A 23795-nucleotide genomic window follows, 5' to 3' on the forward strand; every position below is an offset into this window, starting at 1 on the left:
TCCGATGTAGTAGTAGTATGTTTGATACCTTCGTGGTTCAGACATAATTCATGTGCTATGTGTTATGTGTTTTATGTTCCGGGCTACGGCCCGATGCAGTATGCAGTATGTTTGTTATGATATGCTATGCTATGCTCAGCCAGTTCCGGACCTCGGTCCGATGCAGGGGACACGGTCCCAGTCAGTTCCGGATTTCGGTCCGATGCAGTCAGTTCCGGACTTGGTCCGATGCAGTTAGTTCCGGACTTCGGTCCGATGCAGTTAGTTCCGGACTTCGGTCCGATGCAGGGGACAAGGTCCCAGTCAGTTCCGGACTTCGGTCCGATACAGTTTCCGGGCCCCGACCCGATGCAGTGGGCAAGACCCAATATGTGTTTATATGTTTTGTATGGTATGTGGTGATTTGGGGGAGCTCACTAAGCTTCGTGCTTACAGTTTCAGTTTTGGTTTCAGGTACTTCCGCAAGCAAAGGGAAGAGCTCTGGGTGACGGCATCGCGCACACCACCGTTTTAGCTTTAGTCTGGATTTGATTTAGTTGTTGTTTTCGATATAGTATGTTACAGTTTCCGCACGGTACCTTATTATATTTTGGGACATATCACGCATGGTTTATTTATATGATACTCTGATTGTAGTTTTGATGGTATTAAAAGCAAAAATTTTTGGGTCGTATTTTTGGGCTGTTACAACACCCCACCTGGCCGTAAACTAGACTGTAAACTCATAAAATATTACATAAAATACAATTGCCCAGAAAAGCAAACTATAAACCATATTTAGACCCAACATAAATCTTGAAGGATTATCTTATTAAATTAAACAACTAATTTAACCTAATCCCTTAAATCCCCTAAAATTTGAAAATATGGGATGTGATAATTCAAAATCTTTAATTACCATATTTAAACAATTAAAAGATAATCACAAGATATGGCATTATCCTAATCCCTAAAATTTAGGGATCTTATCTTGGGGAGGAGGCCAAAATCGAAACCCTAGGGTTGGAAAACCCTAGAAATCGAAATCTTGGAGGCTAAGGAAAGGGTTTGTGAAACCCTTATCAAATTTTGAAATTTAGGGTTCAAGTACCCTAATTTCGAAAATCACGCCTCCTAGGGTTTATTGGACATAAAACCTAAAGTGTCAAATTCATACATTTGTATAATTCTAATTGAAAACAAAAAACCAAAATCTCTGATACCACTGATGGGTTTTATACAAACAATCCTATGTGTGCATGCAACCCTAGATATGGATCTATGTTTTCACTATTAGTTATACAACATTATGAACACATGAAGAACCCTACCATGCTCCTAGTATTTTCGAAATTTATAAAGGAGAAAGGATTACATACCTCTTGTTGTTATGTTGTAATAACAACTCGCATCTTGAATCTTCTTGTCTTTGAAAGCAAGTACCACAATTGTAGTACTTCTAATGGCTCACAAACACCAAGAGCAAATGGAGAGGCAAGAGAGAGAGAGAGAGAGAGAGAGAGAGGTTGAAAATTGGCTCTAGGAACTCTAAGGATCAAGTGGTCGATTTTCCTATGCCAAGGGGTCATTTTATAGGTGTAAGGATTAGGGTTTTGGTCGTTATCCATATCTGGTTGCTTAGCCACCAAGCAGTCCAAAGGATAATTCTAGAATCCTTACCTTGGACGAATTCTAGAGCCTTATCTCCTTAAATTTGCCCACCCTATCATATAGGGTATCCCTTGCCCTATTTTGCAACTATCATATAATTACAGTTTAGTCCCCTTAGTTCAATTAACTTCTTTTGATCACAAAATTAATTCTTAATTAATTCTTGACCAATATTAATTAAACAATTATGATTTCTCTTTTAATATATTATTCTTATAATATATTAATAAATCATAATAACCTCTTTCTCTATTATTTTTCCAGTCAAGTTGCTTTGGTGAAGGCAACCCAAAAGGACCATGCATAACCAGGTCAAGTACTTACCAAATATGGTTACGGGGTTAGACACTTATCCAACAGTAACTTCACACTTGGACTTCTCTAAGTCCATATAGCCATAAAGTTATCAGATTTATCAAGCTTGGGCCCTTCTCTTTGGGTTAAACCTTTCCTTTAACTTGGTTTTGGCATCTAGGACCATGCATGCATGTAAAGTTTGCAACTTTACATGGAAACCATGCCCTAGGAGGTTAGATCTTCATTTTGGAGCTTTAGGGTAGCTTAAAAACGTCTGAATGAGAAGGGAATGAAGGGACTCGACGAGTTGCAGGGTTAACTCGACGAGTCCGATGAAGATTGGCCATTGTTGGTTTCTGCATGGACTCGGCGAGTCAGTGAGACGATTCGACTAGTCAGTTAGGGTTTTCCCGATTTTTGGACACGCATGGACTCAACGAGTTGTCTGGAAACTCGACGAGTCAACTAGGTTATTCACAATTTATCGAGTTCTAGAGGACTCGACGAGTTAGTGAACTGCACTCGACGAGTTAGGTCAACGGTGACTGTTAACCTTGACCATTGACTTTGACTTTGACCAAGGGTTGACCAGTTTGATTTATGGGGGTATTTTAGTAAAGTGAGAATTTATGTAAGTGGTCCTATGGTGAATATAGGTGGTGGAGTTCGTGGCTGTATTTCTAGAGTTTGATCTTATCACTACAGTTCGATAGTTGTGATGTGAGTTTTCCTCACTATACTCAAGGGTCTAAGGGACCAAGGCTGACCCTTTTTGGATTGTTATCCTGATATGCTATGCTAGTATGATCTGTTAGATCAGTATCCTTGTAGATAGGATGGTATTATGTTGTTATGATCTGTTAGATCCGTATCCTGGTAGATCGGATGATGTTATGCTAGTCTGATCTGTTAGATCGGTATCTTGGTAAAACCAATGATGTATACGGTTACGCCTTCACCTTGCCACGGTCCTATGAAGAACCTGAAACCACAAACAAAATTGTAAGAATGAAACTTAGTGAGTTCCCCTAAAATACCAACACACAACAGATAAAAAATTCAAATAACAACATGTATTATGTCCACAACTAAAGACTAGATTACCCTTAAGCCCACAGTATGAGTCTCGCTTGCCTATCGGGCCCACAACTCTTATATGGCTTGCTCTTGAGTCCACAACATAAGTCTGGCTTACCCTTGGGGCCCACAAATTATGTTTGGCTTGCTCCTTAGTCCAACCAGTCATCGAACTAGAATACCAATGTTTAACCTTCATTACAAGTCTGACATACCAACCGGTCCTCAACTCGTATCTGGAATGCTACTGAGCCCTTTGGTATGAGTTTGCCATGCCCTACCCGGCCCTCAGGTTATATATGGAATGCTCCAAGGTTTGTTAGCTACGTCACAACGCAGTACAACCTCAAACCAACACAATATGTTGACATATAACAAATAACAAACATATACAGATAGTCATGAAGGCAGAATCACAGGTAGTCCTACAGATCTACCAGACTAGCATATTGGCAACTAGCATATAATCATGAAGATATATTCCATACTCAGCATATCGGTGTATAGTAGGATATCAATCCAATGGGTCGGCCTTGGTGCCTTCGACCCGTAATTACAGTGAGGAAAACTCACCTGAATCGGCTGAATATCTCAGACAAAAGCTCGGATCACTGATCTGAAAATCCTCGTACATTAGAACCATAAAATATAATCCAATTAATAATTGAATCTCAATCCATAATCAAAAATCTGAATTACTTGCCTAATGATCAGGGTAAAAGAACATTTTACCCCTTTTTCTTACCTGACCCAAAACCAAGGACCGATATGGGCCCAACTTCTTAATTAGGCCCAAAAACCATCAGGAATCAAATTCCAAGAAAGCCCATAATCGATCCATGGCCCAGTTTTAGTAGTCCATTGGCCTAACAAGGCCCAAACCAAAAGACCCCAAATTTCACATTATGCTCAGAAGTACGTTGAGCGTACTTCTCAGTACGCCCAACGTACTCATCAAGGGCCAAAAATACACATTAATCTCTTATTGGATTAAGTCAAAGGCATCCAAACAGTTCACTTAACCCTAAATGATATCTTAAACCACAAAGTCGAAACCTTTAAGCCTTTGCATGGCTAAAGAGGGCTAAATCTCCAAAATCCTTCCTTCCACAACACTCAAAACCACTTAAATCTTGCATGGTTCTAAGGAAACGACCAAGCAAGAAATTTTATGGCTCAATACACTTCAAGACCTCAAAAAGGACAGTTAATATGCTTTGGAGTACTCCATACACAAAGATCCAAATGTTGGGATAAAAGCTCAAGAAACTATGCCATAACAAGATCTATGAATAGAGTCATTAAATTTGAATCTTTATACCTTGAGAAGGTAGATCAAGATGCACTAAGCTTGGATCCACAAGCTCCAAGCAATCCCATACTTCTCCATGAAGCTCCTTCTATTCTATGAGCACCAAAATGCATGAAATACCACCAAGAACTCAAGAACCACACTAATGGAGGCTAGGGCTTCATTTCTAGGGTTTGAGGGGATGGAAACTAAAGACAATAGGGTTTGGTAGTGAGTTAAGGTTCTTAAATAGCATCCAAGACCCTAAATTAGGTTTTGTGTCTGACTGGAGTACGCCCTGCGTACTTCTTGTATGCCACGCGTACTCCCTTAAGTATCTGCGACCAATCTGCCTAGTATGCCCCATGTATTCCCATGTACGCTCTAAAGGGTTTTGAGCATTCTTACACTCCTATGGTGTACATGCAACCCTAAATACCTTGGATCTATGTTTTCTCTATTATACATGCAAATATCAATTTTCCAAGGTATTGTTCTAACTAGCATAATATGAAGTACATATAATATAAATTCTAGTAGAATTACATACCTCTTTGTTGTAGCTTGATTCCATGGAACTTAAGAGCCTAGTGCCTCAAGTGTGACACCTCAAATGGTTCACACAACATTACCAACATCTTGGAATAACTTGAGAGAAAAGGTTCCTATGCTCAAATCGGCTAGCCCTCATGTGTACACACACTAGTGCCAATTTCTTGAGCCATGGGGTCCTTATATATTGGGGCTATTAGGGTTACACCATGTAACTCATGTCGTTCCATATTCTTCATGCTCCATGGATTAAAACTTCCATGGAGTAGCCATGGGTTACTCCATGGGTTTAGTCCAACATGAAGAACTATAGATCATAAGCCCATATATATAAGAATGAATGATTTACACAATCAATCCCCATATCTTTACTTAGTCTCCTTTTGATCACATAATTAATTCCAAATTAATTCTTGATCAATACTAATTAAATAATATGATTTCATATTAACATATTAGAACTTATAATATATTAACAAATCATAAATATCCTTTTCTCACAAAATTATATCCAAATTGTTCCGATGCCATGCAACCCAAATGGACCATGCCAATCAGGTCAAGTACATACCAATTATAGTTATAGACTTAGACACTAATCCAACAGTCTCCGAGCATGTACACTATGTTTTTCTAAACAATAGCCATGCCATACACCAAGTATGCAGACTATGTTTTTCTAAAGATTACTTATGCCATACATCGAGTATGCACACTATGTTTGTCTATAATCTTTACTCTGTGAAATAGATCGATTGAACATAATTCCAATGATTTTCATTTGACAATCCTAAATCCTTACTGTAAATGCAAGAATTCCAAATTCCTGACATTTACCTAAATCTGTTAGATTCTAAACTTATATGCACTAATCCTTTGTAATGATTATGCACAAAGTCACAAAGATTTGTCAACAAACATTACGGAGTATTTTAATGGAGATCAACTCCATGGAAACGAAGTCTCAGATTCAAAGTACATTGCTTTTAACATCCTTCTTGCACTAAATTTTCTTATCTTTCATAGATTGAATAAATTCTACCTATGGAGACAACTCCATATTCCCATTTTGACTATCACTTATGAACAAGAGCTACCTCTTTTCTAAGTATTTCAGTATGGTCCTTCCAAAATTAACACTACACTTCCAACTGTCCCTAAGCAACCAATCTTTGGAAAACCTTAGATTGTCCTCGACAATTGCTTAATCAAATTAGTCATATCCAGTTCTAGTAATTTTTCCCTCTTAATGCTCTAGGCATTTGGAAAATTTTGGAAAAAATGAATATTATAGCACATGCAATCAACCCTATATCCGAAGCATATGGGACACAATTCATGATGTCTCACATAAAGACATGATACTAGACCAGTCTTTTTGCTATAATATTTCTATTTCTATTTGCCAAGTTCTCATAATTCAGATTATGAAAAGGGATGCCATAATCATAATCGAAATTTAGAACACAAATAATGGACCCATATATAGAATTTCCTTATGTTGAGCCATTCCAACATAAAACTCATATATATATATATATATATATATATATATATATATATATATATATATATATATATATATATATATATATATATATCCTTGACTAAAGATGATTAAAACCTCAATCTAAGCTTTTAGAATTGAAATGAAGTATAATTTCCTCTCCCTTAATTATAGCAAAACAACTTTTTCCCAATTGAAACTTTTGTTTTCTATAATTAATATTGCTTACTTGCAACACTTATTATAATTATCATGCTCCACTAACATGAGAATTATCAGCATAACACTTATGCTCCCACTAGCTTTGATATGTACTAAGAAATCAGTTGGACTTCTAGAAATCAATACTTTATTGACTTTCTTACCAAAGTTCAGACTTCTGATACAAGATGCTTTGATAAAACTTTATCAAAATCATACACCTCTCCTTAGATAGCTCTCATGTGTGTCTAAACAATTTGTAGAACTATGAAAAGGGATGTCGTAATCATAGTCTCAATTGTTCAGATCTTTTCCATTCCCACAAGTCCATGTTAGTGTGCCGGTTAACCATACACACTCCACTAACGACTTTGAGAATGCAAATATCACAATTACTATCTACTTAAAACCGCATAGTGAAAGCGTTTCCTCACCATCATTTTCATGAGTCGGGGAAAAACCTTATGACACTTATATTTTATGGAGTATGTGTTACTATCCATGTGAATTTGTCAAAACCATAATCACAAGACAAGGTTAGTGACCAATCCAACTTATATGGATTGAACTTGTGCAGTCTTAAATTCTTGCCACCTAGCAGCACAAGGGCCTGCCATTGCTTCCAAGTTGTTTTGCAACCAATTAAGAACTCTCAGAACTCATATGCAAAGCCAACCTTAGCTAGAATGGGCACATAAATAGGAAAAATGTCAACACGATCGGTTATAAACCTCAAGTCGTGAGCTAGTGAGAAACTATAGGTTTTATTCTTGATTAGATCTTGAAATTCTTTTAGGATCTTTAAGACTTCCACTGTCGTCTTGAGCTATAAGTCTCTCTTGCCAAATATTCAAGAGATAGTGTGGATTCTTTATCAAGACAAACACTTCACACAATTAGCCTTAGTTGGTCTTTGTTTTATCCAAAACATCACAACTTACCAATTTCAAATGTATAAGAGTAGGACACATTTTACTCTTACATTTGACAAGTGTTAACAAACCTTCTTTAAGATATGTCACTCAAGTTACAATCTTGGAGTATGACTCTAAGAATTGTTTTGGAACGAAGTATGACTCATCTTCTTGATTTAACCATTTCAAAAATTCATGACTCCTCTTCTTAGCCATAACAATGCACTAAGTTGTCCTTAGAAGACCAATTGTGATATGGTTTCTTAATCATTGATATGATCACAAAACATGATACTAAAGTACTCTCCCATTTTTTCAGATTTGAAAAACTTTTATCTTTTCTGCCTAATTTGATTCTTCTCATTCGTTCTTCCATACATTGAAACTATTTCCAATGTTTTAGAATTATACTTATACTTGTAAGTATAATCATATTTACTACACTTTAGTAAATCATGACGAATAGTTTTATCGATCTTTTATGGTGGACTTGACAAGTGCACAAGAATGTATATTCGATCCCTTAGTCATTCACTTAACTCACATATACATGTGAACAAGGAATTAGTCTTAATTTTCCAAAGCTGAAAGTTCTCATTCATCATACTATGCAACTATCTGTTGGATTAGTGTCTAAGCCCGTAACCATATTTGGTAAGTACTTGACCCGGTTGTGCATGGTCCTTTTGGGTTGCTTTCACCAAAGCAACTTGACTGGAGAAATAAATAGAGAAAGTGGTTATTATGATTTATTAATATATTATAAGAATAATATATTAAAGGAGAAATCATATTTGTTTAATTAATATTGGTCAATAATTAATTAGGAATTAATTTTGTGATCAAGTGTAATTAATTAAACTAGAGGGGCTGAATTGTAATTATGTGATAGTTGCAAAGTAGGGAAATGGTTTCCCTAGATATAGGTTGGAAGAATTCAAAGGATAAGGAATCCTTGAAATCGTCCAAGGATAAGGGTTATCGAGGCTTATCTTATGGTTACTTAGTGGGCAAGCAACTAGATAAGGATAAGGACTGAAACCCTAATCTCTACCCTATATAAAGACCCCTAAGGCTATAGAAATAGAACCACTTGATCCCTAGGGTTCCTAGAGCCGATTTCTACTTCTCCTATTCTCTCTCTTTTGCCTCTCCATGCTCCTAGATACACTCGTGGTACTCTGATGACAAACATGTGGTTTGAAGATTTGAGTTGTTATTGCAATATAACAATAAGAGGTATGTGATCTATATTTCTATGTGAATTTCAAAATACTAGGAGCATGCTAGGGTTCTTCATGTGTTCATAAAGTTGTGTATCTAATAGTGAAAACATAGATCCAAATCTAGTGTTGCATGCACACATAGAATTGTTTGTTCAAAACCCATCAGTGGTATCAGAGCCTTTGGTTGTGTAACGACCCGAAATTTAAGACCAAAAATTTCTTTAATAAATCATTACTTAAAGTAAAGTCATCATTCCAAAACATAATATGAGTATAAGTTTTCAAAACACATGTTTGTCATCAGAGTAAACATTCCCAGGCTGTCTAGTCTATGGTGTGTGCCATGCGATCACCCCGAGCTCTTCCCTCCGCTGTCGGAAGTACCTGAAACCAAAACTGAAAACCGTAAGCACGAAGCTTAGTGAGTTCCCCACCCTACCACATACCATACATAACCACAAACTACACATGCTGGGCTACGCCCCCTATCTTGGGCCTCGCCCCCTACCTCGGGCCTCGCCCGCTACAACGGCCCCTCCGCTCCAGGCCCCGCCTAGCTTCGAGCCCCGCTCGGATACAGATCTGTTTTATTTAGGCCTCGCCTGTCACAGGGTCTCGCTCGTCAACAAATAATAACACATAAACATTTCATAACACATAACTAACACATGCAACTGGTTCTGTCCTAAGGCCTCGCCTTTCCTGGGCCTCGCCCATGTCCTGCTACTGAGGAGTCATGGAACCCCGTCCATGCTCCTAATGGTAGTGAGGTACGGGCCTAGCCCACTCTCACTCCTGTTCTAGTTCGGGCCTCGCCCCTAATCTGCTACTAGTGAGATATGGAACCCCATCCACACTCTGCTATTGGTGAGATACGGGACCTCGCCCACACTCACCTCCCTACCAGGCACATACATGTATCACCCAGACAACAAGTACAACTATCATATATAAACAATTCCTTGGGCACCCGCCCGCTATTACTGGACCTCGTCCTGCAAACAATACTAGCATACTGTGCCTAGGGCTAACCCCCGGGTCTTCTACTCATAACTACATGGGCCGACATTGTGGCCTTAGACCCATTCACATAAAGGGAAACTCACCTGCACTGGCTGAACTTGCTGATGATCTCACTAGCTGCTTCCCGACAACTCACGGAACTCCTGCTCCCCTTGCTCCCCGAACTACCAATATCAATGCAACACTGAGTCTAACCGACCCCCGAAAGACAACCAAGTCCACCCTGGTCCAAAGTCAAGGTCCTGGTTAAAGTCAACCTTCCAGGTCAACCCTACTCGCCGAGTCACCCTGCTGACTCACCGAGTTCAAAATAGTCAGATTCCTTCCATTCACGACTCGACTCGCCGAGTCAGTCCATGACTCGTCGAGTCTACCGATTTCTGAGTCCAGACCTGTCCAACTCACTGAGTCTCCACCCGACTCACTGATTCGAGTCACAACTTGAAGGGTTTGGGGTTTCGCGACCTGACTTGCCGAGTCCAAGAACAGACTCGCCGAGTCCAAGGCAATCTTCATACGACTCGACGAGTCGTTCATCCCACTCGTCGAGTTTCTCCACAACTTCATGCTACTCGCTGAGTCCACTCAAAGTACTCGTCGAGTCCCTTCAGATCTCCTTACATGCAGAGGATTTTTGAGTCATGCATGGACTCCAAACTATAGATCCACGCTTCCCAAGCCTATTCTACACGTAAAGTTGCAAACTTTACGTGTAGAGAAGGAGATCTAGGCAAAATACGCCATAAACTAGGGTGTAAGGCCAAGGGGCTTCAAAATCGACTTAATGGCTGATACTTTATGCTTCACCAGGCCCTAAAACACTAGCATCTGAAGTAGCAACTCCAGATCCGGCTTCTAACCCAAAATAATAACATTATGGAAAAAGAGCCCCAACAACCACACATAGATCTAGGTGCAAAAAGGGTCCAGGAACAAGTTTATTACCTCCAAGTGCTCAGAATGAACTCATAATCCCAGATCTATAGCTCCTTCTTGCTCCTCCAAGTTCCTTCTTCCTTTTCCAAGCTTTAATGCACCTTCCAAGGCTCAACTAGGAGATATGACGGCTAGGGTTTGATATCCAGGGCTAAGGAGGCAGTAAGGAACCCTAGGAAGAAGATTAAGACATTTATATAGGCCCCAAGTCCCGAATTTAGGGTTTTCCACGCACAGACCAGACTCGCCGAGTCACCTTGACCGACTCGCCGAGTCGGTCGCTTACGCCTCGACCCGGATCCCGCTCGGACTCGCCGAGTCCCTCCTTGGACTCGCCGAGTCGGCCCTTAAATTAGGGCTTTTCTTTCCTTTCTTGGCCTTTGAAACTTTGGGTGTTACAACTCTCCCCTACTTAAACTAAACTTCATCCTCGAAGTTTACTATACTCTACTGTCGGCGATCAACCTCCAAAGCCCCACCATCCATTCTAGCACCAGCTGCCTAACTTTGCTGGCCTTCCGTTCAGTCATTCAGACCAATATCAATCCTTACAGATAATAATCTCGGGTCCATCCTGAGCCTGAACGTCCTATAACACAACTTACTCAACCGACAATCTTTTGGTAATTTCCAAATACTGCACTGACCCTCTAGGGTTCACCCTTTCTTTCCTTACGCGCTTTCCTTGCCTCCCCAAGGCAATGCTCCATAACCATCTATCCCTTCTGCCGCGGTGAAGACGCTTTCCTCACCCAAATCTATTACTCCCGTCACTCCCAGTACGGGTCATCGTTGCCAGTACCCACTGGGCATTCTTCCTACTATCATTCGGTGTCGAGCACCCCACGGTCGACTAACTGAACCCCACCATACTCTGCATCCCCGCACTGCTACTAACTAAAATTCCTACTATTCTTATCTGGCTTTCGAACGAACTGAGACCATCCTGGTCCCTACCAACCTATCAATATCTAGATTACCGACTCTCACCGATTACTGACCCAGCACAACCGCTAGTCGCTCCCAGTGACATTCGAAGATACTTCCACCACCTATACTGCTCAATCTATTCTACCATGCTGGCACTACAATTTCCTGGGATCCCCGATCCCCTTGCCTAGACGCTAAGATCCTTACCAGGTCCTACCTGTGCTGCTAAAACTCACGGGCCTCGCCCACGGGTCTCACCCAACCATACTACTGAGCCACCCGGCTCTCAGGTCTCCCTATACTGCTATCCTCATACGGGCCACGCCCACGGGTCTCACCCGACTGTATCCTAGAGAGGCCTCTTCCAAGGTCTCATCTCTCAATGGCTATACAGGCAACTCCATACCATTCTCATCCATTCCCCATTCCCGATCCATATCTGAATGTTAGGAGATAAGGGCCTCGCCCCGACTCCGCCAACGAAGCTACTACAAAATGCTACGGCTGCCCCGTAGTCTTACATCACTTTCCACCACTGACTGCTGACATGAAAACATCTCCTGCTATTTGACCTCAAGATCCCCATTCCGACTCACACGAGCTCTACATGCGGCCCTTTAACCTGAATCCAAACCACATACCCACCATTACCCTTCACACGCATGTACTGATGGGAAGTTCTCAAACTCCCAACCCTGAACTTTTAAACGCTGAACTACCCCCTTTCCTTATCAGAAATCATATACCCGATCTGGATTTGCGTGCCCTTACCCTTATACACTCGGAGGATTCTCCCCCACTTGGATCCTGCTTACACCTCGATGATCGATGAGCAGAAGCCCCAATCCTTGCTACCATAATCAATCCGCTAAGGAATCCCAAGCTTACCATAGCTAAGGGTTTAACCTGTCCACACTAAACTCACACGGCTCCAAACCAGCGAGACATACCGAGTCTCACCAAGGCATGCTATGGATATGGCACTCAAGGTAACCTTCTTCGATACAACCCATCCCTTAATTACTAACCAAATATCCAAGGTATGCAAATGGCATATAACTCGATCACAATGAACCCGCTCGAAAATAAAATGCTCAACCGCTAATGATGCAGAACCATAACAATATAATCATGCACAAAATAAAGAACTGAAAACGGAAGTCGCATACCTGCAATGTCTGGCGTTGCTCGCATCTCCAAAGTAGCCATCTGAAAAGCCCTGCCTCTTACCGCAGGCGCCTCCGCACGGCCTCGACGGCCGTCTGTGATCCTCAAAGTTGCAGGGGCGGGTGCCATCACCCGTCCTGCTGAAAACAGACTAGGGCACTGGGCCTTCTTGTGGCCCCGCTGATTGCAGTGAAAACATATGAAGTCTGATCCCTAGGTGATGGTAGCAATACAATCTCTGCTAAAATGACCCGTCCGACCGCACCTGAAACAGCCAGACTCACCACCACTACCACTCCTGCACGCGCCCCTGTGCGTCCTGCCACACCTTCCGTATCGACTGCGGTCCTGATAATCCCTCGACCTCGAATCCGTTCCCTTGGGCCTTTTGCCCGAACTCGCGGCTACCTGAACCTCATCCGGCTTCCTCTTCCGGATCTGCTCCAAATCAATTTCCCTCTCCCTGGCCCGAGAAATCATATCCTCCAGGGTCTTACATCCGGACCTGCTCACGAACTCCCTGATGTCATCCCTCTGCATCTCGTGATATCGTGCCTTCTTCATCTCCTCATCCGCGACATACTGCGGAACAAGAAGGGCTCTCTCTCTGAACTTGGTGGTGATCTCCGCCACAGTCTCAGTAGTCTGCGTCAAATCCTGAAACTCCCGGGCCAACTGCTGCACCTCAATAATCAGTGAAAACTCCGCTCTAAACCTCGCTGAGAAATCACTTCAAGTCATCGCGTCCAACGCGGCATCATCACCCAAAGCGTGACCAATCTCCTCCCACCAATCCCTCGCTCTGTCCTTCAGAAGACAGGAAGCGAGTCTGACCTTGTCCTCCTCAGGACACTGGCTCGTACGGAATGCGTTGGCAACATCAGCCAACCATCTGCTGTTAGCGATGGGGTCCCTAGCCCCATGGTAATCTGGTGCCCCGCAGGCCCTGAACTCCCGAAATGTCAAGGTACGCGCTCCCAACAAAGCCATCATCTCAGTACGGAAGGCTCCCAGCCTCTCATCCAAAATCTCCAATATACCCTCCTTGACCGTGCCAAAGATCACAGGAGTCTGAGCTAGAATACTGCGCGTAACCTCCACTGATATCAACTCCCTCATCCGCTCCTCGAGCTGCTCGGCCCCTAAACACGAGCCCAATCCCTCTCCGGCGCCTGATCCGCCCGCTGTTCCCTCTTGCAATGTCGCCATACTAAAACATACAACATAACCACTATCAGAATACTCCTCACTGCTGCGAGACCAAACATACTCACTACCAGGTTCCCGGTCTTGTCTCGGCCTTTCCCGGATCGAGTACGGATCCTCTGCTTTCAGTAGTACGGGCCCATACTACCTTCCACATCTATCTGTACGTTCCTTAGGAACTGCTTTGACTCCACCAGGTCCCTTTTCTACTTCTACTGCTCCCAGCACTACCCCATCCTAGGCTTACCCTAGGGAAACCCTTGACTTAACTCAAACCAGTCCTCAGCTGCTGAAGGCCTCCTCGCAATGCCAATTAGCCATCACCTGGACACCATCACACGTGACGAGGCTCAGATAATCCTTCAAGTAAAAGACTCGTTCCTACCACGATTGGACTCAAACAAGAGCTGTGCAATAGGACCAAATCTAACACTCTGAGATTATTCAACCCTGATTACATGTGACGTGACACATCCACCTAATGGCTAACTCCCATCACTTAGAATCCCACAATGCACAAAGCAAGCAACATTTAGACAAGGGAAAATCTAACCATAACATACTCAAGCAATCATATCCACATAGCAAGAATCTGAACTAGCATGCAACACAACTCATAAACTCAGGCATAACCTAATCAGGCTATCCTACTACTGACTATTCAGCACTATCATGCATATCAAAAGCACATATAACAGGCACATAAGGCATCCTCCCTAGATCCTTAGTCCTAATATAGCATGCTGTTCTATTAACTGATAATCAAAACATAAACTTGTATGGGTATTTTGGGGTACTTACTTGAGCTCGGTTGATTGCATGCACCACACCTATTTTCTCTTTTCAAAGTTCTTTTCTTTCTGAATTCTTTTTACTTTTCTAAAATCATTTTCTTTCTCAATACTCTTTTTACAAAACTGTCTTTCCATTTTGAAAACTTCCTTACCCATTCCTTAGTTTGAGTTCAGACACACCCGAGAGCATGTCCGAATCCCTCAAACCAAGGCTCTGATACCAACTTGTAACGACCCGAAATTTAAGACCAAAAATTTCTTTAATAAATCATTACTTAAAGTAAAGTCATCATTCCAAAACATAATATGAGTATAAGTTTTCAAAACACATGTTTGTCATCAGAGTAAACATTCCCAGGCTGTCTAATCTATGGTGTGTGCCATGCGATCACCCCGAGCTCTTCCTTCCGCTGCCGGAAGTACCTGAAACCAAAACTGAAAACTGTAAGCACGAAGCTTAGTGAGTTCCCCACCCTACCACATACCATGCATAACCACAAACTGCACATGCTGAGCCACGCCCCCTATCTTGGGCCTCGCCCCCTACCTCGGGCCTCGCCCGCTACAACGGCCCCGCTGCTCCAGGCCCCGCCTGGCTTCGAGCCCCGCTCGGATACAGATCTGTTTTACTTAGGCCTCACCTGTCACAGGGCCTCGCCCGTCAACAAATAATAACATATAAACATTTCATAACACATAACTAACACATGCAATTGGTTCTGTCCTAAGGCCTCGCCCATGTCCTGCTACTGAGGAGTCATGGAACCCCGTCCATGCTCCTAATGGTAGTGAGGTACGGGCCTAGCCCACTCTCACTCCTGTTCTAGTTCGGGCCTCGCCCCTAATCTGCTACTAGTGAGATATGGAACCCCATCCACACTCTGCTATTGGTGAGATACGGGACCTCGCCCACACTCACCTCCCTACCAGGCACATACATGTATCACCCAGACAACAAGTACAACTATCATATATAAACAATTCCTTGGGCATCCGCCCGCTATTACTGGACCTCGTCCTGCAAACAATACTAGCATACTGTGCCTAGGGCTAACCCTCGGGTCATATACTCATAACTACATGGGCCGACATTGTGGCCTTAGACCCATTCACATAAAGGGAAACTAACCTGCACTGGATAAACTTGTTGATGATCTCACTAGCTGCTTCCCGACAACTCACGGAACTCCTGCTCCCCTTGCTCCTCGAACTACCAATATCAATGCAACACTGAGTCTAACCGACCCCCGAAAGACAACCAAGTCTACCCTGGTCCAAAGTCAAGGTCCTGGTCAAAGTCAACCTTCCAGGTCAACCCTACTCGCCGAGTCACCCTACTGACTCGCCGAGTTCGAAATAGTCAGATTCCTTCCATTTGCGACTCGACTCGCCGAGTCAGTCTATGACTCGTCGAGTCTACCGATTTCTGAGTCCAGACCTGTCCAACTCACTGAGTCTCCACCTGACTCACTGATTCGAGTCACAACTCGAAGGGTTTGGGGTTTCGCGACCTGACTCGCCGAGTCCAAGAACAGACTCGCCGAGTCCAAGGCAATGTTCATACGATTCGACGAGTCGTTCATCCCACTCGTCGAGTTTCTCCACAACTTCATGCTACTCGCCGAGTCCACTCAAAGGACTCGTCGAGTCCCTTCAGATCTCCTTACATGCAGAGGATTTTTGAGTCATGCATGGACTCCAAACTATAGATCCACCCTTCACAAGCCTATTCCACACGTAAAGTTGCAAACTTTACGTGTAGAGAAGGAGATCTAGGCAAAATACGCCATAAACTAGGGTGTAAGGCCAATGGGCTTCAAAATCGACTTAATGGCTGATACTTTATGCTTCACCAGGCCTTAAAACACTAGGATCTGAAGTAGCAACTCCAGATCCGGCTTCTAACCCAAAATAATAACATTATGGCAAAAGAGCCCCAACAACCACACATAGATCTAGGTGCAAGAAGGGTCCAGGAACTAGTTTATTACCTCCAAGTGCTCAGAATGAACTCACAATCCCAGATCTATAGCTCCTTCTTGCTCCTCCAAGTTCCTTCTTCCTTTTCCAAGCTTTAATGCACCTTCCAAGGCTCAACTAGGAGATATGACGGCTAGGGTTTGATATCCAGGGCTAAGGAGGCAGTAAGGAACCCTAGGAAGAAGATTAAGACATTTATATAGGCCACAAGTCCCGAATTTAGGGTTTTCCACGCACAGACCAGACTCGCCGAGTCACCTTGACCGACTCGCCGAGTTGGTCGCTTACGCCTCGACCCGGATCCCGCTCGGACTCACCGAGTCCCTCCTTGGACTCGCCGAGTCGGCCCTTAAATTAGGGCTTTTCTTTCCTTTCTTGGCCTTTGAAACTTTGGGTGTTACAGGTTGACTTGTTTTCAATTAGTATTATACAATTGTATGAACTTGACATATTAGGGTTTATACCCAATAAACCCTAGGAGGCAAGATTTTCGAGATTAGGGTTCCTAAACCCTAATTTGCAAAAATTTGAAAGGGTTTTTCAAATCCTTTCCTTTAGTGCCAAGATTTCGAAATCTAGGGGTTGCAAACCCTAGGATTTTCAAGATTAGCCTCCTCCCCAAGATAAGATCCTAAATTTTAGGGATTTAGATTATCCCATATCTTGTAATTATTCTTTAATGGTTAAATATGGTAATTAAAGATTTTGAATTATCCTATCCCATGATTTTCGAAATTTAGAGGGATTAAAAGGATTAGGATAAATTAATTGTTTAATTAGTAATTATCCTTCATGATTTAAATATCCCTTATGATTTAATAATTTAAATTAATAGTTTAATTCAATAAAATTATTAAATCAAGAGTTTTAATATTTAAAATTTTAATTTAAATGGTATTAAATTTCGAAAATTTTAAATTGATATTAAAACCCTAGTATTTTAAAATGTTTAAAATACACCCTATACTACTATATTATTACAAGATTAATATATATATATATATATATATATATATATATATATATATATATATATATATATATAACTAAAATGCTAGTGTTACCATTAGTAGGCCTCATTCACGAAGCCGACCTATAGGGGGGGGGGGGGGGTATAAGGTTATGGCCTATAAAATGGCCATTTAATGGGTATCCACTCTTACCCACCGCTTCCTTGATTAGTGGAGGTTCGTTAGACGAATGGGTAGGATAGGGCAATCCTCTCTTCATTAATAAGTATAATGAATCTAAGTAAAGTAACTAAACACTTTTACAAATTCCCAATCCTAGTTACTTTAGGCAAAAGTGAATTGATGCAATCCCATGAAATTACACTGTGCACCCTTGCTAAGAAGTTAGTGGAGCGTGTGTGGTTAACCGGCACACTAATTGGTTCTAAGCAAAGGTGGAAAAGGGTGATTCATTGTTAGTCATAGTTCGATGGAGCGTGTGTGGTTAACCGACACATCGAATAGGTGACTGTAACAATGAGGGCACCATGTACATTTGCATGGTTATTCACACCCACTTTGTGATCCTCGGCATCCCAATCTTAAACGAGAGGGGCATATCGAGATTTAAACATGCCATTGAAAAGTTCAATGAATCTTAAAGGAAATCTAGGAATTCTCAATACATTTAAAACTTAATCCTTTATGTTTTTCATGGTGAAGAATTAGTGAATCATCATTCACTTACCTCCAAATTATTTGCATATTGGATTATTGCATCCCTTTTCTGATGTGTAAATAATGTTGTTGGGTCCTAGCCCTACCTTTCTTTTTGGGTGTTTAATTAGGGATTTAATTCTAATCAAACCTTGTTCCTTTCTATTTGTAAATGTCTAACGCAAACAACATTGTTGCTACCTCATTCTCACTAATGAGCCTATGTCAAAAGGTGACATTTGATGGATCGAACTTTAGCGAATGGATAAGATACATTTGCACGATTGCTCGATACGAGGACAAAGAGTATGTCCTTGACGAGAAGCTTGAAAAGAGAAATTCAAAAATCGCTACTCCCGAAGAAATGGCTGTCTTTAAGACCCATGAGCGTGATGCAACGAAAGTCCATTGGATTATTCTAGCCACAATGAATCCCGAACTCCAAAAGCGCTATGAGATCATCATGAACATGATCACCGCTAAGATGGGAAGTGGAGATTCTCTAACCATGCACTTGCAAAAGATGAAAAGGTATGTTGATCGTCTTTGCAAGTTAAATGTTAACTTTGGGGAAGATTTGGGAATCAACATCGTTCTTCTCTCCTTGCCCTCGTGCTACAACCAATTTAGGATGACCTACCACATAAACAAGGAAGAGGTCACCCTAAGTAAACTCCAAGGGCTCCTAAGGATTGTTGAGAGCAACCTCAAGGACAAGTCTGTTGCATTAACTCCCACTCCACCCGCTGCTCCGGTTTTGGCTATTGGGCAAGGAAGGGGCAAGAAGAGGAAGTCTCCTTCAAAGAGCCACCACAAAGGGAAAGTCCCAAGATGGTTCCTCTTCTAGTGGGACCAAGGTTGGTCCTGCTAAGCCCAACTCAAACCTAAAGGAGGCAGAGTGCCACCACTACCACAAAATAGGGTATTGGAAGAGAAGCTGCCTGGAATATCTGCAAGCCATCAAGGATGGGAAGATCAACCCATCTTCCACAGGTATTTACACAATTAAATCTAATGATTCATCGCATGCTATTTCTTGGGTTCTTGATATAGGATGTGGTTATCACATATGTTCTGATTTGCATGGACTATGAAGAAATAGGGATGTGGAGCGTGGAAGAATAGATCTAATCATGGGGAATAGAAGATCGTCGCCTGTCACAAATATTGGAGTGTATTCTCTAGTGCTTAGTAATGGATTAGGTTTAGATTTAAATAATTGTTGCTACTTGCCAGATATGGCAAAAAACATCATTTCATGGTTTGTTTAAACAAGGATTTAGATATTCGTTTAATAATGAGAATGGTTCGATTTATGCTTATCTAAATGGTGTTTTATATTTTGAAGCATTGCCTTGTAATGGAATTTATGAAACTGTCATGGTTGTAGATAACCTAGGAAATGATGTATTGTGTATGGATTCTTCCAATAGTATGGATAAAGCATGCTTGTGGCATTGTTGTCTTGGACATGTCAACAAGAAGCGCATAGCCCAGCTCCAAAAGGATGGAGTGTTGGAGTTATTCGACCTTAGGGAAGATGACACATGCGAGTCTTGTTTAATTGGAAAGATGACCAGGTCACCCTTCACTAGCACTTGTGAGAGGGGTGAGGGTCTATTAGATCTCATACACATCGACATGTGCAGGCCCTTTAGATCCACCACAAAGGATGCGAACCGCTTCTATATGACTTTCACCGATGCTTATAGTAGATATGGGTATATTTACTTAATCAAGAACAAGTCAGAAATGTTTGAAAAGTTCAAAGAATTCAAACATGAAGTGGAGAATCAATTGGGCAGGAAAATCAAGATGCTTAGATCCGATCGAGGAGGAGAGTCCTAAGTCTTGAATTCCACGACTATCTCAAGGAATGCGGAATAGTTTTGCAATAGACACCACCTAGGACATTACAGTTGAATGGCATGACATAAAGGCGTAATCGAACCCTGTTGGACATGATTCGTTCCATGATGAGTTGTGCTTCACTACCTATCTCATTTTGGGGGTATGCCTTAGAGACTGCCGCCCATATCCTTAACCGAGTCCCTACAAAGAAGGTTGCCAAAACACCTCACGAGATGTGGACAGGGAAAGCTCCCTCGTTGGCACATATCAAGGTTTGGGGCTGCGAGGCTTTTGTAAGACGAGAGATTCACGACAAGCTTGAACCTCGTAGTGAGCGATGTATTTTCATCGGCTACCCACAGAAATCCTTTGGATATCTCTTCTATAGACCGAGTGACAATGTTGTCTTCGTTGCGAGGATAGGGGTTTTCCGATAGCGAGAACTCATAAGCCAACGAGATAGTGGGAGGAAAATCGATCTTGAGGAGATTCAAGAGTTTAGTGATGAAGGAACCTCTATCGCTAGCGCTCAACCTAAGGAGGAAACTCCAGTTGAACCGATTGACGAGTCCTTACCTCTTAGACGTTTCGAAAGAGTTAGAGTTCAACCCAGTTTTATGGTTTTCATATTACTACCGAAGGGGACACGTATATTAGTGATGGTACACTAATAAATCTAGATGAACCTAATAGCTATAAGGAAGCCCTGGCAGGCCCAGGGTCTACAAAATGGAAAGAGGCGATAGAAAGCGAGATTCAATCCATGTATGACAACCAAGTTTGGAATTTGGTTGACAATGTGCCCGGACGTAAGACCGTTAGGTGCAAATGGATCTTCAAGAAGAAGACCGACGTAGATGGGAATGTTCACACGTATAAGGCGCGATTGGTTGCGAAGGGCTTTACTCAAACTCCTGGAGTTAACTATGATGAAACCTTCTCGCCAGTTGCTAAAATAAAGTCTATTAGGGTGATGCTAGCCATTGCTGCATTTCATGACTATGAGATATGGCAAATGGATGTCAAGACCTCTTTCCTTAACGGGAAGTTAGCTGAGGATGTTTACATGGCTCAGCCAGAGGGTTTTGTAGATACGAAGCATCCCAATAGAGTGTGCAAGCTTGAGAAGTCCATTTATGGACTTAAGCAAGCATCTCGCAGATGGAATCTTTGCTTCGATGAGAAAGTCAAAGAGTTTGGATTTGTACGAAGTAAAGATGAACCATGTGTATATGTCAAGGCCAGTGGGAGTATAGTTAGCTTCCTCGTTTTGTATGTCGATGACATACTGCTCATAGGAAACGACATCCCAACTCTGAAGGAGGTTAAGTCCTGACTCGGGAAGTGCTTCGATATGAAGGACCTCAGAGAGGCTTCCTATATTTTAGGAATAAGGATAGTGAGAGAGCGAAGTAAAAGGCTAATAGGACATAGTCAGAATACTTACTTGGATAAAATACTAAAACGTTTTAGTATGGAAAACTCAAAGAAGGTAGAATTACCGATACAAAGTAATGCCAAGTTGAGTAAGACTCAAAGTCCGAGTACCGAAGCCGAGATAGCAGAGATGAGTCGAGTACCTTATGCTTCCGCAGTTGGATCAATCATGTATGATATGACTTGTACTCGCCCTGATGTGGCCTTTGCTTTGAGCATGGTCAGTAGATATCAAGGGAACCTTGGCAGAGCGCATTGGATCGCAGTCAAGAATATCCTTAAGTACCTTTGGAGGACCAAGGAATGGTTTTTGGTCCTCGGAGGGGGTGATGACTTAAAGGTGCGAGGGTATAGTGACGCCAGATTCCAGACCGACAGGGATAACTACCGTTCGCAGTCGAGCTGGGTCTTTACCCTTAATGGAGGAGTAGTGACTTGGAAAAGTTCCAAGCAAGAAACCGTAGCTGATTCAACGTGCGAATAAAGGAGCCTATGGAAATTTTTTCAGCTTTTTCAGCAATTTGCATCAAGTATAATTGAAAACAATCCTAGGCTCTGATACCAATGAAGGATTTTGAGCATTCTAACACTCCTATGGTGTACATGCAACCCTAAATACCTTTGATCTATGTTTTCTATATTATACATGCAAATATCAATTTTCTAAGGATTGTTCTAACTAGCATAATATGAAGTACATATAATATAAATTCTAGTAGAATTACATACCTCTTTGTTGTAGCTTGATTCCATGGAGCTTAAGAGCCTAGTGCCTCAAGTGTGACACCTCAAATGGTTCACACAACATCACCAACATCTTGGAATTACTTGAGAGAAAAGGTTCCTATGCTCAAATCGGCTAGCCCTCATGTGTACACACATTAGTGCCAATTTCTTGAGCCATGGGGTCCTTATATATTGTGGCTATTAGGGTTACACCATGTAACTCATGTCGTTCCTTATTCTTCATGCTCCATGGATTAAAACCTCCATGAGTATCCATGGGTTACTCCATGGGTTTAGCCCAACATGAAGAACTATGGATCATAAGCCTACATATATAAGAATGAATGATTTACACAATCAATCCCCATATATTTAATTAGTCTCCTTTTGATCACATAATTAATTCCAAATTAATTCTTGTTAAATACTAATAAAATAATATGATTTCATATTAATATATTAGAACTTATAATATATTAACAAATCATAAATATCCTTTTCTAACAAAAGTCCATCCAAATTGTTCCGATGCCATGCAACCCAAATGGACCATGCCAATCGGGTCAAGTACATATCAATTATAGTTATGGACTTAGACAAACACGCTCGGCGTACTAGGCTTAACACGAGTACGCCTGTGTAAACTTATGTATGCCCCGCATACTAGGTTTAACCTTTGAACCACTAACTTTCGAAGGCCATAACTTATTCGTTCTAAGTCCATTTTCGAGGATCCTTATATCCACGGAAAGGTAACGAGAAGATCTATACTTATATTAACTCATCCTTGCCTTAAAATTTCTAAACAAAAATACAAAATTCATAAAAAGCTTGACTGCCACTTTATAGTTATACCCTTCGGCTCCAAATGACAAACCGAATTCCCAGATCATCTATCATACCTTATCCACCCTCAAATGGGTATAAATATCTATTTCCCAAAGGTCCTAAGCCTTCCGATAATGGATATTTTCATCATGGCCTCGCATTAAGAAATGATTCGGAACTAGGTGTTACATGAACAAGTTGATGGTGAATAACCATTACCCATTTTAGCAGATTGATGATCTCTTCGATCAGTTGCAGGGTGCATCTTGGGTCTCCAAGATCAATTTGAGGTTAGGGTATCACCAAATGAGGATCAGAGAGGAGTGCGTGGAGAAATACAACGTTTCGAACTCCTTATGGTCATTACAAGTTCGTGGTGATGCCATTTGGGCTTACCAATACGCCTGCAACATTTATGGATTTGACAAATCGAGTGTATAGGACAATGTAAAATCGACCATTTATTGTTTTCATCGATGATATATTAGTTTATTCCAAGACTAGGGAGCAGCATGAAGGGCACCTTTAAGAGCTA

This window comes from Lactuca saligna, chromosome 5, assembly GCF_052625555.1.
Source record: "Lactuca saligna cultivar CGN05327 chromosome 5, ASM5262555v1, whole genome shotgun sequence".
Taxonomy (NCBI): Eukaryota; Viridiplantae; Streptophyta; class Magnoliopsida; order Asterales; family Asteraceae; genus Lactuca; species Lactuca saligna.